Below are 7,093 nucleotides of genomic sequence, written 5' to 3' on the forward strand. Positions count from 1 at the left end.
TGGTTAAAGGTGGCCACTGTATGCTTGGCTAAAGCCTTTACTTGTAATTTTACATGTATAGAGGTGGCTCCTGGGACATATATGACTGAGGAATAAAACCATTTAGAAGCCTTCTTTGCCTGAAATCTAGCCTTACAATATCCTAATTATGAGGAATCACTAGCAAGTGAGAGATGACTTGTCTTGGGAGATAAGGGCATCCCCAAGTGCATTCTCCAGTCCAGTTATAGGGAAAGTGGGGCCATCCATTATCTCCACAAGTTTATAGTTAATCCCATGGAGTGGGTTATGCTTTGACTTTTAAGGAGTGATTTGTTATTCCAGCTACATAGAATAGATCAAGCTGACAGCTGAGTTACACAATTGTTGGGGAGTCCATCCCATTGTCCAGGTGTTTAAATAATCATATGTCTGTGGGGTCCCTTCTATTATCCCCACAGAATAATAAGCAGGAAGACTGTCTATACATGAGCTATTATGGCAATCTCTCTGAAGTTTACCTCTAGCTTAGGCAAACAACAAATATTTGAAGACAATTAATCAAAACTACAATCTAACATCCAAAAGGATACATTATTGAAACACAGTCTTTCCCTCTAAATTCACCCTTATTTCCGTAGATAGCCAAATCAAGACTAATTTGGTTGTAAAACCAGTTCAGTTTTAACAAACTTGGCCCCAGTATTTACATAAGCTCAGCAAGAAGAGTGATTAAACATGTTAAGTTTTTTTTTTTTTTTTAATTTGCTTTACTGGAACTTTTCATAAGGAATTTCTAGATTGAACTTTTAATAGCCTCTGGAGGCCAGAGCCAAGCCAAACGGTTGTCATCAGACTTGTCTGCAATACCTGTAGATTTGGGTATATTCCTCTTCTCCAGGTCCCCAAAATACCTTGAGTTTCCTGCACTTGCCAGGAGGTGACATTCTTGTTTTTGTTTTTGTTTTTTAAGGTTTTGTTTATATGAGAGAGAGAGAGAGAGAGAGAGAGAGCCCAGAGGGAGAGTGAGAGGGAGAAGCAGACTCCTCGGTGAGCAGACAGCCTGAAGCAGGACTCGATCCCAGGACCCTGAGATAAGGACCCAAGCCGAAGGCCAGACGAAAGCAGACTTAATGGACAAGCCACCCAGGCACCCCAGGAAGTAACATTCTTTACTCGTCTGGTAAGGCTGCTGGGAACTCTGTGAACAAGGTATCAGGCCAACATTTCCAAGGGGCTCTATTGGCTCCATAGTCAACCTTAGTTCCTTAAAGCTATCTCTGCGTGTCTCTCTCAAATATGACATTCCAGTCAAAGCCTTGGTAATATAACCAATATTTCCAGTGGTGTCCTGTTATAAGGAGAACAGATTCTTATTGAAGTTATGCAAATAACTGTAATTGCCATGGAAGAAAGAATACTCATTAAGAGTTTCTGATTTCTGGAAGGTTTGGGTAGGGAGAAAAATTGCTTCAATTTGTTCATAAAAGAATATTTTATCATATTCCTGTAAGTCATGGATATTTTAAGAGAAAACTTCATCAATCTGGAAGAGTAAACATTAGAGAACCAGCAATGTTTCAAATAAGAGTCATAAAAAACTGTAATCTTCTTCTTCAATTCATTCAGTTCTATGTTGTTAATTTTTGTTCTGTTTGAATGCAGCTTTCCTCTTAGTCCTGGAAATTCTTACCCAGTTCAATTTCATGATTTTAAAGATATCAAAAACCTGTATTTGTTAAAAGTCCTTTTTATGAATCTCCTTGAAGACAAAATTCATTCTGTAAGAGCATCAGAACAAGAACTGTAAATGACAAAAAACTCAAAAATAGACAAGGTTGAAGATCTGATGGGAGAGTTCATTATAATGCAATCGATAAGGAAATCGGTTATTTCTGTGACACATAACACTTTAATAATTAGAATGTCAAGTGATGGTCTTATACCAAAACATATTAAAACTTAAGCAATTTGGGGGGGCCTGGGTGGCTTAGTCAGTTAAGCATCTGCCTTCAGCTCAGGTAATGATCTCAGGGTCCTGGGAATCCCTGCTCAGCGGGGAGTCTGCTTCTCCTTCTCCCTCTGCCCCCCACCTCATGCTCTCTCTCTCTCAAATAAATAAAATCTTTAAAAAAAAAAAACTTGAGGAATTTCATATAATTTCTAGAACAGTTATAGCATTTACCCAAACAACGTAACCTATGGCTTATCATTATTAGTTTGACAGTGCTTCCAGAGTAACTTAACATACCAAATAAACAAGCCTAATTTGTCAAAAACTTCACTTACCCTTTAAATCTCAGGAAGTGGGGCAACTGGGTGGCTCAATCAGGGAAGCATTTTCCTTCAGCTCCGGTCATGATCTCAGGGTCCTGGGATTGAGCCCCGCATCAGGCTCCCTACTCAGCAGGGAGCCTGCTTCTCCCTCTCCCTTTGCCCCTCCCCTTGCTCCTGTGCTCTCTCTCTCAAATAAATAAATAAAATCTTTAAAAATCAATCAATCCATCAATCAATCTCAGGAAGTTTGTTAAAAACCTTAGAAAGTTTTAAAGCACATATCTAAAAAGAATTACAGATCATTATAAATTTAATATTTACATTTAACCAAGATGTCAATAAGGGATTCTACAGGAAGCTCTATAGTTGTTAGCAAAACGGAGCTCCTTTAACATGGAGACCTTTTAACTTTCTTAAGTAATTAAAGACAAAACATAGAAGCTTTGGTTTTTTGGGCTGATAGAGAAAGAAAAGAGAAAAAAACTTTGTTTACATTTTCTTATCAAGAGCAGACCAACAATCCAAGAAAACTTTGTCTTTTTAACAAAGAGAAAAGGAGAATTTCAATCTTATACCACTGTACTTTTAAAATCCATTCATTTCAAGCTTAGTCCTGACCGAATGCAAAATTCTTTCCCAAGGGAGGAAAGGTTATATAAGAGGATTTCTGGTTGAATGACGATTGTAAGCTTTTTGAGACCAGGAACCACATGTTATTCATCTTTGCCATCATAGAAATCATCTGTCAGGTACAGGTGGGAGATGAAAGGAGGCCGTGATCAACAGTATGGCAGGAGGCTGTCAGGAATAACTTCATAGCAGAGGCTCCATCCTCCGTACCATCTATCCACCTAACCGCTGGGCTGGGAGAGCCGTAGTGTCTACATTGCATCAGTGAAGAAACTGAGGCTCAGGCTAAGCAACAGCCTGATGCCGTACATTACATGTAGTGGTGAATGTGAGACTAAAACTTGGATTTGTCTGGCTCCAACATCTCTCTGCCTTCCACAACAATAAAAACTCAGAAGAGAGAGACAAAGGAGGACTTTCACAGAACTGTAAAAATTGATCCAGTCACCAGATCATGAGATTAGTCAGAGGCCAATATGTAACCTTGGGGTTTTCTTTCTCATCTCACTCTCACAGCTGCCTGCACTGATGCTTTTTGATAAACATATGGCTTCCTTTTTATCGTAGAAAACACTAATTCTCAATGACAAAAGATGCATACTTAAGCAAACTGAGGTTTATACAGTAATCACTAAGTGCTGGACTGGAAAGACTGTTGTATTGCAGCTAGTTCTTCCTGTGAAGACAGTAGGATTATAAAATCAAAAGACAAGATGGACTGTTTTCTGCTCAACCAAGCATATCTAAAGCACATGATAAGTTTGAAGCAATAATTTGTGTTATTTTAAGAAATGCTGCATGGAATTATTTACCTGGTTGCAAGAAAACATCATGTCAAAGGATAATATTAGAAATTTAAAAAGAGCATGGATAAAAGTAAAAAAAAAAAAAATCTTTCCCAAAGATCTCCCTTTATAAACTGTCTACGACTTTCTTTTTCATTCAGATTTTGTCCTAAGCCTTTTCTCTCTAAACAACCAGTCTCATTTTAGGACAAAATTACCTTCTTTTTCCCTCAACAAAATGTATTTCCATTCCTTATATCTTTCTCATGTATTTCCTATTTTCCCACACGCAGAGTTGCTTATTTCCATCAGTCCTAATTACATTTAGGAGAATTTTAACTCTTAGAAACCTTAGTCTCCAGTGAAAACTAAGTAATAACCAACTGTGCACTGTCTGCTATACCAAAATTCTTTAGATCTGAAATCCATGAATACATTTCATAGTTTCTAAAAACATGCTTTTCCATAGTACAACCTTTCTTTTTTTATTTATTTTTTTTTAAATTTTTTTATAGATTTTATTTATTTATTTGAGAGAGAGAATGAGATAGAGAGCACAAGAGGGAAGAGGGTCAGAGGGAGAAGCAGACTCCCTGCTGAGCAGGGAGCCCGATGCGGGACTTGATCCCGGGACTCCAGGATCATGACCTGAGCCGAAGGCAGTCGCTTAACCAACTGAACCACCCAGGCGCCCAGTACAATCTTTCAATAAAGCATAAAGCACGTTTACAAAGAGACCCAGTTATCCTCAGTTTCTCTGTGGTAAGAAGCCAAAGCTGGTAAACCTATGTTCAGTAATCAATGCTTTAGTATTTTATCTTATTTGGAAAAGATTTAGATATCCAATGAATTCAATGCAATTTATCAGTTAACTTAGCAAAACTTCACAATTTCAGCTGGAAAGATTTTGAAAGCTATTTTAACAATTACCCATGAGAACTTTATGAGACAGACAAAATTAACTGTCATTTTTAACCCATCTTTTGGGGACAAATTGCAACAGAAATGACATGAGCCTATTCGACCTTTAGCAATCATTGGTAGAATAAAAGTTTTATATTTAATGCTGATAACTCCAAAGACATGTCTACCTTAATTAAACTAACGACCTTACATTAGCTTAAATACTGAATATGTTGCACACGAGTCAACCTATAAGTCGGTCAATTTGTTTAAAAAGTCGCTGGGACTTTTCACTTTTTTTCAACTTAAAAGTCACCGTCAATTTTTAGCTGGGGGCACCTGTGGGGAAATCTCAAGTGGGTGGTTTAAGTCCAGGGAGGCGTGCTTGTCACACCTTGGTAACAAGGGTAGAAGGAGCCAACGGTGCGCGCTGGAGACGCAGAGGAGTCAGTCACGCAAGCCGGCCCCTGGTGCTACAGAGACGGGAGGAAGGGGAGGAGGTGAGGTGTGGCCATCAAGGCCGAAGGCAGATAAAAGCCCAGAAAGCAGAGAAAGAGGACTCAGGGTCCTAGAGTTCAACAGCTCAGACAGATGAACAGACACATGTTTTCTTTCCACCAACAAAAAGTGAAAATAGGCAGTCCATGTTGGGCTCCTCGAAACAAAAGGAGTTTTGGCAGCTGCTTGGGAATATTCCTCAAGGTCCGCAACACAAAGTAGACTAACCACAGACAATTGGCTCCAATTATAGCCATTAACCCAGAAGTGAATGAGGGAGAAACCCTCCCCTCCCCCACCACGCAACAAGAGCCAGGCAACTTTCATCTAGTAGTCTCAAGATATATTTCTGACACACAAAAGAAAAAGCAAACAAATAGGAGACAGGTAACTCAGGAAAAAGAGGGAGGCATGTACCTGATCTTGGCAGTAACCTGTTTACAAGAGAGACAAAGGGGAGCACATAGAGAACATGACAGAACACAGTCAAATGGTGCATTAATAGAAGTAGGAGGGCCCAAGGCAGCTGAGCTGATGGTGGATTGAGGGATAGAGGGTGAGGAGAGATGTGTCCTCAGGCCCTCTAAAGGTGAATGGAATAGATCAGGATTTTGGTACAGGGCCCTAAAGGCCTGACCATATGGGATTTCAGTCCAACTTCCCTGACACCTACAAAAAAGGTCTAACTAATAAATAGTATTGAAGTTTAAGGACCCATAAATGGGCCATTTTTCATCATTCTCCAGAGAATATTGAGGCCAGGCATTATCATAGAAGAAGATAAGGTGCTTCTTTCAATCCTGTTGTCCAAATTGACTCTAATGTGTTAGGAGACAGCTCATAGGGGAATCCTTTGGGATTGAAGAAGTTGAACCCATAGTCAATTCCTACAAAACGAATGAGGAGAATACATTAACTAACTGGGAGTCCATTACCAAAATCCCCCTTGGCTTCCGAATGGTGACCTGTCAGGAATATTGCTGAAGGTTCCTGGGGTTCAGAGTGGGGGGAAGTGTCCCTTTCTCTTGACTGCTCTGACACCTTTGTACTACCTGAGAAGGGATGTCGACCTCCCTTTGCTTCCCCATTGCAGACTACAGCGGGTGCTGGTGAATGGACTGAAACGCTGCAGAGATGGGAGCTGCCTCTTTCCATTTTGGGGGACAACCAATAACACTACCCTTTGTAAGCCTCTAGATCTAGCATTCATGGATAGAGTAGAGGTCCTGGCCTTTGTTAAGAAGGGGCAGCTATTTTTTTAAACATTTTTTAATTTAAATTCAATTAATTGGGAAGCCTGGGTGGCTGAGTCGGTTAAGTGTCTGCTTTTGGCTCAGATCATGATCCCAGGACCCTGGGATCAAGTCCTGCATGAGGCTCCTTGCTCAGCGGGGAGCTTGCTTCTCCCTCTGCCTGTCACTCCCCCTGCTTGTGCTCTCTCTCTCTGACAAATAAATAAAATCTTTAAAAAAAAATAAATTCAATTAATTAACATATAATGTATTACTGGTTTCAGAGGTACAGGCCTGTGATTCATCAGTCTTATATAATTCCCAGGGGTAGCTATTTTATATCATATTAAGCGTCACATATCTAAGCTAGAAGTACTTTCAATCTGAGAGCAGGACCGAGAACACCAAATAGTCTATGCCTAAGGACAAAATGATAGATATGAAAAAACAAAAGTATAGAACTATCTAATCTGGGCAACTTTCCTTTTCTTTCTTTCTTTCTTTCTTTCTTTCTTTCTTTCTTTCTTTCTTTCTTTCTTTCTTTTCTTTCTTCTTTCTTCATTTTCTTTTTTTAAAGTAGACCCCTTGCCCAAAGTGAGGCTTGAACTCACAACCTTGAGATCAGGAGCCACATGTTCTACCAACTGAGCCAGCCAGATGCCCCCAGGCAACTTTGTTGTGAGCTTTATCCATGATCCAGTCCCAAGGGAGCAGTCTTCTGTTGGGTGAGTGCTCCAACTAGGTAATAGTTCCCACCAGTCCCTTTTGGGAAGCACACAGTCAGACCTA

This window comes from Eumetopias jubatus, unplaced genomic scaffold, assembly GCF_037043125.1.
Source record: "Eumetopias jubatus isolate StellerSeaLion01/CBP00866 unplaced genomic scaffold, mEumJub1_p1.0 scaffold_4, whole genome shotgun sequence".
NCBI lineage: Eukaryota > Metazoa > Chordata > Mammalia > Carnivora > Otariidae > Eumetopias > Eumetopias jubatus.